The sequence below is a fragment of the Salvelinus sp. IW2-2015 genome, linkage group LG25 (assembly GCF_002910315.2).
Source record: "Salvelinus sp. IW2-2015 linkage group LG25, ASM291031v2, whole genome shotgun sequence".
Lineage (NCBI taxonomy): Eukaryota > Metazoa > Chordata > Actinopteri > Salmoniformes > Salmonidae > Salvelinus > Salvelinus sp. IW2-2015.
Window position 1 is genome coordinate 1,633,686 of NC_036865.1, and position 11,307 is coordinate 1,644,992.

Genomic DNA, 11,307 nt, shown 5'->3' on the forward strand with positions numbered 1-11,307 from the left:
CTGGTTGGGATATGTACGTACGGTCACTGTATGTGGAGTAAAGGTGGTCTAGAGGTCTTTTCCTCTGGTTGCACATATGACATGCTGGTAGAAATTAGGTAAAACGGATTTAAGTTTGCCTGCATTAAAGTCCCCGACCACTAGGAGCGCCACTTCTGGATGAGCATTTTCTTGTTTGCTTATGGCCTTATACAGCTTGTTGAGTCTGGTCTTAGTGTTGGAATCAGTTTGTGGTGGTAAATCGATGGCTACGAATAATATAGATGTGAACTCTCTTGGTACTAATCTGAGGTAAAAAGGATGCATAATTCCCCCCAATTCGATGTGGTCAAAACGTCAGCTTGTGTAATGTAGTAACACATACTGTCCACATCACAGAAAGTAGCATAATATACATTAATTATATATAGCAAAATAATGAAATATCTTAATTTAGGATGACAGTAATGAAGCAAACTTAAATTAGTTCAATAATCACATATATTTCTCACTAGTTTAACCATTTAGAGATTAAAAAAACGCTCCTAAACACAATTTAACCAGGCGCTCTAGACTAGAGTGACCATTGGGCCTGTGCAGCAGGCTGAACGTTTGACGTCCTGTTTGTCCATTTTAGTACTGTTTGTCCATTTTGAGAAGCCGTAGCTTCCTCAAAAAAGTTAGAATTAATCTAGGATAACTCAAGAAATCTGCTGTTTTTGCCGAGGAGATCTTAGTCGCTCAATTTTACATCTAACTAAAGATGTTTGGTTCAGTGAAAAATAGTGCATGAAAACGAGTCATCTCCTGTTGAATGACAACAAAGACTTTATTGAATAATTCCTACTGTTGACCCATCACCAACAAAGGGGTGCAGACTTCGGCTACCGACTTCGGCTTGCCTCGAATATATCTTCCAAACTGTTTCGGCTGGGAAGCATGCGGACGCRTTAAGGTGTACATTACTTCCAAGGATACTCCTGATAGAGCCATACTACATTCCCAACATACACTGCTTTCATCCTGTTTACAGTGAGATCGATGCCGCGTGATATAAATCACAGGGTCAGTAAATGGGCTGCCTGACCTTTGACCCCCCTCCCCCCCGGGGCAAGGAAAGACTCTGCTTTGTGTCCTGCAACAGCAACTCATTAACACCCAAGCCCTCAACAAATCTACCCCCCAACCTCCTCCCTCAACCGTCCATCCCCAACTATGAAATAACACACATGAAATCATGTAGTAACCAAAAAGTGTTAAACAAATCAAAATATATTTTCCGTTTGAGATTCTTCAAAGTAGCTACCCTTTGCATTAATTGACAGCTTTGCACACTCTTGGCATTCTTTCAACCAGCTTCACCTGGAATGTTTTTCCAACAGTCTTGAAGGAGTTCCCACATATAATGAGCACTTGTTGGCTGTTTTTCCTTCACTCTGCGGTCCAACCCAAACCATCTCAATTGGGTTGAGGTCGGGTGATTGTGGAGGCCAGGTCATCTTGATGCAGCACTCCATCACTCTCCTTCTTGGTCAAATAGCACTTACACAGCCTGGAAGTGTGTTTTGTCTTGTTCTGTTGAAAAAAAAATGATAGTCCCACTAAGCGCAAACCAGATGGGATGGCGGTATTGCTGCCAAGAATATAGCACGTGGTAGCCATGCTGGTTAAGTGTGCCTTGAATTCTAAATAAATCACAGACAGTGTCACCAGCAAAGCACCTCCACACCATCACATCTCCTCCCATGCTTCAAGGTGGGAACCACACATGCGGAGATCATCCATTCACCTACTCTGCGTCTCACAAAGAAATGGCGATTGGAACCAAAAATCTCAAATTTGGACTCATTAGACCAAAGGACATATTTCCACCAGTCTAATGTCCATTACTCATGTTTCTTGGCCAAAGTAAGTATCTTATTTTTATTGGTGTCCTTTGGTAGTGGTTTCTTTTCAGCAATTCGACCACGAAGGCCTGATTCACGCAGTCTTCTCTGAATAGCTGATGTTGAGATGTGTCTGTTACTTGAACACTGCAAAGCATTTATTTGAGCTGCAATTTCTGAGGCTGGAAAACTCTAGTTTATCCTCTGCAGCAGAGGTAACTCAGCAGAGGTCACACACAATAAAATAACAAGGCTTTATACAGGGGGTACCGGTACGAGGCTATATACAGGGGGTACCGGTACGAGGCTATATACAGGGGGTACCCCCGCCAATGTTCAGGGGTACAGGTTAGTCAAGGTAATTTGAGCTGAGCTGCCTGTGGTGGTCCTCATGAGAGCCAGTTTCATCATAGCGCTTGATGGTTTTTTTACGACTGCACTTGAAGAAACTTTCAGAGTTCTTGAATGTTCCAGATTGACTGACCTTCATGTCTTAAAGTAATGATGGACTGTCGTTTCTCTTTGCTTATTTGAGCTGTTCTTGCCATAATATAGGCTTGGTCTTTTACCAGGTGGGGCTATCTTCTGTATACTACCCCTACCTTGTCACAACAACACTGATTGGCTCAAACACATTAAGAAGGAAAGAAATTCCACAAATGTACTTTTAACAAGGCACACCTGTTAATTGAAATGCATTCCAGGTGGCTACCTCATGAAGCTGGTTGAYAGAATGCCAAGAGCGTGCAAAGCTGTCATCAAGGCAAAGGGTGGCCACTTTGAAGAATCTCAAATATGAAATATATTTTGATTTGTTTAACACTTTTTGGGTTACTATATGATTTCATGTATGTTATTTCATAGTTAATGTKTTCACTTTTATTCTACAATGCTGAAAATAMGACAAACAAAGAAAACCCCTTGAATGAGTAGGTTTGTCCACAATTTTGACTGGTACTGCATGTCTAAGTGAACATCTATAAAGGTGTGTGTTRGTACTTCTGTGTGTGATAAAAGCGACTGGGGCTGGGGCAAAGCATTGAGGCAAAGCATATGTTTTCTTAGGAGACCATGAGGTGAGCGGGGGTTAAATATTTTGACCATGGACTGCAAATTTAAAGCCCAATTTGAGCTGAGCTGTCTGCTGAAGAGTAACCTCTTCACCATAGACCTGACCCTTAACCTCTCTGCCCGCCTCTGCACTACATCTAGAGATGGCAGGTGGGTGAAAGTTAAACACTGTCTGTCTGTCTGTCTGTCTGTCTGTCTGTCTGTCTGTCTGTCTGTCTGTCTGTCTGTCTGTCTGTCTGTCTGTCTGTCTGTCTGTCTGTCTGTCTGTCTGTCTGTCTGTCTGTCTGTCTGTCTGTCTGTCTGTCTGTCTGTCTGTCTGTCTGTCTGTCTGTCTGTCTGTCTGTCTGTCTGTCTGTCTGTCTGTCTGTCTGTCTGTCTGTCTGTCTGTCTGTCTGTGTCTGTCTGTCTGTCTGTCTGTTTAGTTTTACTATCATTGTGGGGACCAGAAGTCCTCACAAGAATAGTACAACAAGGACAATTCTGACAAGTGGGGACATTTCACTGGTCCCCACAAGGAAAACAGCTATTTTAGGCTTAGGGGTTAGGTTTAGGTTTAATAGGGTTTCTTTAGTGCTGGTATCAAACCTTGGGTTGCATGGGCCTATTGCAACTTCCTGCTCTGTCTGCATATTGCAAATCAAATCAAACTTTATTTGTCACATGTGCCGAATACAACATGTGTAGACCTTACCGTGAAATGCTTACTGACAAGCCCTTAACCAACAATGCAGTTTAAGAAAGATTTAAGAAAATATTTACCAAATAATCTAAAGTAAAAATAATAAAAAGTAACAAAATAAAATAACGAGGCTATATACAGGGGGTACCGGTACCGAGCCAATGTGAGGGGGTACAGGTTAGTCGAGGTAATTTGTACATGTAGGTAGGGGTAAAGTGACTATGCATAGCTAACAAACAGTGTAAATAGACAGCAGTGTAAAAACAAATGGGGGGGGGGGGGGGGAGGGGTCTCGTCAATGTAAATAGTCCAGGTGGCCATTTGATTAATTGTTCAGCAGTCTTATAGCTTGGGGGTGGAAGCTGTTAAGGAGCCTTTTGGTCCTAGACTTGGCGCTCCGGTACCGCTTTCCAAGTCTTTGCTAGGTAAAGCCCCACTTTATCTCAGCTCACTGGTCACCATAGCAGCACCAACCCGTAGCCCGTAGCAGGTATATTTCACTGGTCATTCCCAAAGCCAACTCCTTCTTTGACCGCCTTTCCTTCCAGTTCTTTGCTGCCAATGACTGGAACGATTTGCAAAAAGCACTGAAGCTGGAGTCTTATATCTCCCTCACTAACTTTAAGCATCAGCTGTGCGAGCAGCTTACCGATCATTGCACCTGTACTGTACACAGCCCATCTGTAAATTGCCCACCCAACTACCTCATCCCCATATTGTTATTTCAAATTGTAATTATTTCGCCACRATGGCCTATTTATTGCCTTACCTCTCTAATCTTACTACATTTGCACACACTMTACATARATTTTTCTATTGTGTTATTGACTGTACGTTTGTTTATCCCATTGTTTGTGTCGCACTGCTTTTCTTTATCTTGGCCAGGTCGCAGATCTAAATGAGAACTTGTTCTCAACTGGCCTACCTGGTTAAATAAAGGTTAAATWAAWAAAAAAAWTTATGAGCATTTTCTTGTTTGCTTATGGCCTTATACAGCTCGTTGAGTGTGATCTTAATGCCGGCATCGGTTTGTGYTGGTAAATAGACAGCTACGAATAATATAAATGAGAACTCTCTTGGTAGATAGAGTACCTTATGATAAACTGTAGACCACACTATCTCAGGTGAGCAATACCTCGAGACTTCTTTAATATTAGACATCGTGCACCAGCTGTTATTGAGAAATAGACACCCCCACCCCTCGTCTTACCAGACGTAGCTGTTCTGTCCTGCCAATGCATGGAAAATGCCTCCAGCTCTATYTTATCCCTGTCGTTGTTCAGCCACGATTCGGTGAAACATAAAGATATTACAGTTTTTAATGTCCTGTTGGTAGGATAGTCTTGATCGTATATCATCCATTTTGTTTTCCAGTGATTACACYTTGGCCAATAGAACGGATGGTAGTGGAGGTTTACTCACTCGCCTATGAATTCTCAGAAGGCAGCACGGCCTCCGCCACATTTTTCTCCGCCCGTTCACGAGAAAGCAGTATATCCCTTCGTGTCAGACTCGTTAAAGAAAAATATTCGTCCAGTTCGAGGTGAGTAATCGCTGTTCTGATGTCCAGAAGTTATTTCGGTCGTAAGAMACGGTAGCAGCAACATTATGTATAAAATCAGTTGAAATATTAAGTTACAAACAATGCAAAAAAACAAACAGAATAGCACAGTTGGTTAGGAGCCCATAAAGCAGCAGTCATCCTCTCCGGCGCAAGTCTGGTCTAGAGGGGGTAGGAGAACATTGGCAGGTTATTTTCCTGAGAGATCAATGGAGGCCCAGAGCTCAGAGGTGTCCCCTGCAATGGTTCAATGAGATCAAGACAACAATGAGAGGAGGGCAATGAATTGATTAAGTTCTGAGGGTAAATAATTAGAAAATACAATAATAAAAAATAAAAAATCATGCACACTGGATCAATAAATTGATAGATAAATAATTGAATAAGTAAATAATAAAGTAATGATTGAAAACTCACACCAAGAGATTTGGGGATTAAGAGTAGCAAAAAATTTTGCTATGTTAAAGTGCTTTATATAAGAAAAAATCTATATAAAGGACCAAACAAGATGGCCCAATAAAAAACAAAAACCTGAACTACCTCCTCGTGTTGGTGGCCTCTCTGGCTCTAGGGGGTTTTGGGTTAAGGTTAGAATTAATATAAATCTTAGAATTTAAGGTTTTGGGTTAGGATAAGGTTAGGTTTAAGAGGGTTTCTGTTTGTGCAGGTATCAAACCTTGTGTTTCATGGGCCTATTGCAACTTCCTGCTCTGCCTGCATATTACAAGTCAGTCTGGTCTGGAGASGGTAGGAGAACATTGGGTGGTTATTTGCCCGAGGGATCAATGGAGGCCAAGAGCTCAGAGGGGTTAGGAAGACAACAATGAGAGGAAGACAAGGGATTGATTAAATTACGAGGGTAAGCAATTAGAAGATATAATCATATTCAAAAAAGCATGCAAGCTGGATCAATAAATGAATCGATAAATAATTGAATAAGTATATAATATAGCAAATAATGAAAAACCACAACAACGGATAAAGGGATTAAGAGCTACAAAAAGAAGTGCTCTGTTAAAGTGCTTAATAAAATAAAACATTTAATAAAACAAGACAGAGAAAATACATAAAAAAAATTCTGAACTTCCTCGTGTTGGTGGCTCCTCTGGCTCTCACAATTGGGCCCCCACCAACCCCTACAGGTCAAAGCTATATTCTATTCTTTACCATTCAAGCCAAGTGGAGCCAAGGTCTTTAAGTTTGGCTATCTACCTGGATTCAGCCGCTCTTCTCTGGGACATGGTCCAGGAGGCTTTCATCACCAGAACGGTGATGCGGAGAGAGGTTGTGGCGTGTATTTGTAGTGTGTTTTGATTTTTTTTATTGTGCAGAGGTGTTGTTTGAGGAGTGTCAATACGGTGTGGCTGGTTTCTCCTATATAAATGTTGTGACATAGTATTCATGTTACGGCATAGACAACGTTGCTTCTCTAAATGGTCATAAGTTGTGGGATAGGACTGGAGGTATGTGCATGTGGATTTTGATTGTGGGAGTTGTCTATAGTGCTGTTGTTCATTGGGGGGTTTGGGTTAGGGCTTAGGATTTTGAATGGGAATCAAATTGTGTGTGTGTCCACAAGGTTAGTTAAACAAGACTGTGTATGTCTGTGTTCCTCTCTAACTTCATGAGAGTCTAAATTAAAGTGTATACTGTATGTATTAGGCTTGTTGTTTGTTAAATCCAGTACTAAGAGAGAGAGTTTGTGTGTGTGTGTGTGTGTGTGTGTGTGTGTGTGTGTTTTTTTGTACCTCTGTTTATACTGTCTCCAGCTCTCAACGCCGCTCAGTAACAAAAGGGTGTCTGTGTGTGAGGTAGGTCAGGTTGCTGCGGGGCTTCACGTTGCAGCATGCATACCTCCAGAGCACAGACTGACAGATTTACATTGTTGTCTGCCCCGGCGTTCTGCACTTGCTTGTCTTAATTACCCTGCTGTTGCGCAATGGCAGCTCATGAAAAGACAATCTCGCAGCAGTGTGTGTGTGTGTGTACCATCCTCTCTGTCTCCAGTCATGCCCATGGCCATMGCTGAGAATCGTTGAATAAAACTCAGACTATTAAGTCACTGTGTTATGGAGCAACTGGAGTCAAGTACTTAGTAAGGCATTTATCACATGGGTTGGGGAAACATTGGGTGCTGCAATACCAAACACACTTGTAGACTAAAGAAGTATTGACTGATTGGATATACAAAGGAATATCCCTCCACTGGTAGAGGCCTGGATTCTCCCCAGGGTAATCACTCCTCTGGCACTATTTTCTTCATGTGAAGGCTAAACGTGTGACGGTACACTCCAGTCATCCCCTTTTGCAAAACTGTGCTAGATAAATAAATTAAGCAAGTTAAGAACTACAAGCTGCCATTTTAGGGAATATTCCATCAATCATGGAGGAATCACGTTGGAAACACAAGACCTGGCGAATACACTGAACTTGATCTTTCCGGCTGCAAAAACATTGTTTCCAGACTTCACAGTATTTTAGTCCTTGACTATTTTATAAACAGTGGTAGGTAAATGCTGAAYCTCTTGAGTCAGAGGTGTATGGTAGATGGATGAGTTGGCTGTTGTGGATTTCAACTGTTCTCTTCCCAAAATGGGTCATGAGATTGCATGAGACTCACCCGGTAACTACAACCTCTAGGGGTGGTAGATAGCCTAGCGGTTAGAGAGGCGAGGAAGCAGCCGGAGGGTTGCTAGTTCAAATCCCAGGACRGACGGGAAAAATCTGTCAGGAAGTGAGCTGGCAACCGGAAAGTTGTTGGTATCAAATCTTAGATGCCATTGCCTGCAGTTGTGCCCTTGAGCAAGACACTTAACCCCCCACAACCACTGCCATGAAACATAAAGCATTACATTTGGAATGTCTATTTATATGGATAACATACATCTTATGCCCAGTGTGGCACCCCCCACACCTCTACAAAAACATGTKTTTTGGATGGGTTGGGTTAAACGCGGAAGTCACATTTTGGTTGGACAATAAAGTGATATTAAATCTCCTCACTTGAGGAAAGACAAGYATTTGGACCCGCATTCACCCACTCAAACTCTCCTGCGTTGGTTAACCAACGCTGAAGTAAGAGTGTGCCACTAGCAACACCAAGATTGTGTGTTCGATTCCTGCAGGGATCACTTATTAAAATGTAAGCGCTCCATTGTCACTTTGGATGAAAGCACCTGCATATATGTACATCGTGTTATTATTGTTACTGAAAACAGGATAAAAGAAAGCCCATATAAAGCGTTACATTTCGTCATACATTTGGAATTTCTATTTCTATGGATAACATAACATACATCTTACAGCTGACATACAGTGTGATTATGGTATATCTAGAACTTTCTAGAACTTTCATTCATATGATGTCACCTAATCCTTACTGTAATGAATAAACATAAATCCTATAGGAGTCATTCTACCAATGTGGGAAAAGTACAGGGTTTACACTAGTAATTACAGTAGGCAGTACAAGTCAAAGAGACACACCTTGTAAAATGAGTCCCTGAGAACAGTGATGTTCACATTGACAGACTCTCTCTCCCTTCCCCCTCCCCTCTGGCCTCCCTGCAGTTAATGTCTCGAAAGCACCACTCCCCCTCGCTCATCCCAACACCCATCTTCCCCTGGCCAAGACCCACCCAGCGAGAGCTGTCACTCCTCCAGTGTGTCACCGTAATTGACTGTGACAACAAACAACTGCCCACGCCAGTGTGTGTATTTGTGTGTTACATGCCCACAGCAGTAGAAATCCACTTTTTTTGAGCTGAAAGACGATCGCCAGAGCTTACCCCATGATGTTGCACGCTGATGTAAGTCAATAAGTCATCGTTTTAGTCAGAGTATGATATATTTGGCTTGAAGTGACACAAACTGCCGATTCGTGCAAATTCATGCCAAAGACGTGTCTTTTCCTATGAAATGATGTGTAAATTATTTTTCACTTACGTTTTGTTTCATGGCTGGGTCTTATTTGAATGGTACCATCCACCAGTATGGCATTATTTATTCATTAGAAAGACCTGAAAAGTTTGCGAGTCACGACTGAGTTAAACAATATAATATACTGAAAAAAAGATATGTCAATTGAAATAAATTTGGCCCTAATCTATGCATTTCACATGGGTGGGCGTGGGAGGGCATAGGCCCACCCACTGGGGAGCGAGGCCCAGCCAACCAGAATGAGTTTTTCCCCACATAAGGACTTTATACTCCTCAGTTTCATCAGCTATCCGGGTGCTTGTCTCAGACAATCCTGCAGGTGAAGAAGCCGGATGTGGAGGTCCTTGGCTGGTGTGGTTACACGTGGTCTGCAGTTGTGAGGCCGGTTAGACGTACTGCTCAATTCACTGGCAACAGCTCTGGTGGACATTCCTGCAGTTAGCATGCCAATTGCGCGCTCCCTCAAAACTTGAGACATCTTTGGCATATTGTTGCGTGACAAATCGGCACATTTTAGAGCGGCCTCTTATTGTCCGCAGCACAAGGTACACCTGTATAATGATCATGCTGTTTAATCAGTTTCTTGATATGCCACACCTGTCAGGTGGACAGATTATCTTGGCAAAGGAGAAATGCTCACTGACGGATGTAAACAAATTTGTGCACAAAATTGGAGAGAAATACGTTTTTTTGTGCATATGGAAAATTTCCGGGATCTTTTATTTCACACTTTACATGTTGCGTTTATATTTTTGTTCAGTATAGATCATCTTTGGCAGCAAATATGGTGAATAAATGAAGATAGTTCACTAAGGCCGTTTACCATTGAAAAAACATTTCAGTTCTGGTCTATTTAACACGGTTGGTCTCCCATAGACACCAATGCAAAAGCAGCAGGGTCTGTTCTACTTAGTTCATTGAAACAGAAAATAAAAGTGAATGGGGTTTCGCAGTAGCCTACACTTAGCTGAGCCATGGAGCAATTAAAAAGAGGGGTTTCAAACGTATGTTTTTGGACCTCCACTTTTTTTTTTACCAGCAAATCATCTCAATCCTTCTGAAAATGTTTGTAACAATGTAAAAATGCAAACAACTATTCAGAGACAATTTCAAAATGTAGGTAATCTCTCAAGATTTAGTACTTCAATTTTTTGTTTTGTTTTACCTCCCTGCAGTTAATGTCTCGAAAGCACCACTCCCCCTCGCTCATCCCAACACCCATCTTCCCCTGGCCAAGACCATGACATAGACTGACCAGGTAAATCCAGGTGAAAGCTATGATCCCTTATTGATGTCACATGTTAAATCCACTTCAAATCAGTGTAGATGAAGGGGAGGAGACAGGTTAAAGAAGGATTTTTAAGCTTTGAGACAATTAAGACATGGATTGTATGTATGTGCCATTCAGAGGGTGAATGGGCAAGACAAAAGATTTAAGTGCCTTTGAAAGGGGTACGGTAGTAAGTGCCAGGTGCACTGAGTGTGTCAAGAATTGCAACGCTGCTGGGTTTTTCACACTCAACAGTTTCCTGTGTGTATCAAGAATGGTCCACCACCCAAGGATATCCAGCCAACTTGACACAACTGTGGGAATCATTGGCGTCCACATGGGCCAGCATCCCTGTGGAACGCTTTTGACACCTTGTAGAGTCCATGCTCCAACAAATTGAGGCTTTTCTGAGGGAAAAAAAGGGGGTGCAACTCAATATTAGGAAGGTGTTCCCACTCAGTGTATAGCTAGCTAGCTAGCTTGCTGAAATGATAGAGAGCACAAAGAATATAGCTATTTGATCATGTCCGTGTGCATGCCCAAATATTAATMACATCTGCAATCCAACACAGTTTCACTGTAATTATCAAAAGTCATGTCAACAGCTCGTATTGGCACGGTTTAGCTGAGACTCATCTTTTGACAGGTAGGCTGGTAGTCTTTTACTAAAATAATAATTTTCCCACCTGATTTACAGTATACCTGTATTTACTGAAATGGTGCTCACCTAACTTTACTTAGCTAGCTAAGGTTAGCATTCTAGCGAATTCTAGCTGTCAGTGAGTGACTTATTTGTAGTTACTTCTCTACTAAACATGGAAATCAGCACAACGTTCCCACCCCCAATTTTTGAATATGTATTAGCAGCCTGTGTCAGTCTTCAAGGTGGAACCTAAACGTGAATTTCCACTCTAGAACAGGA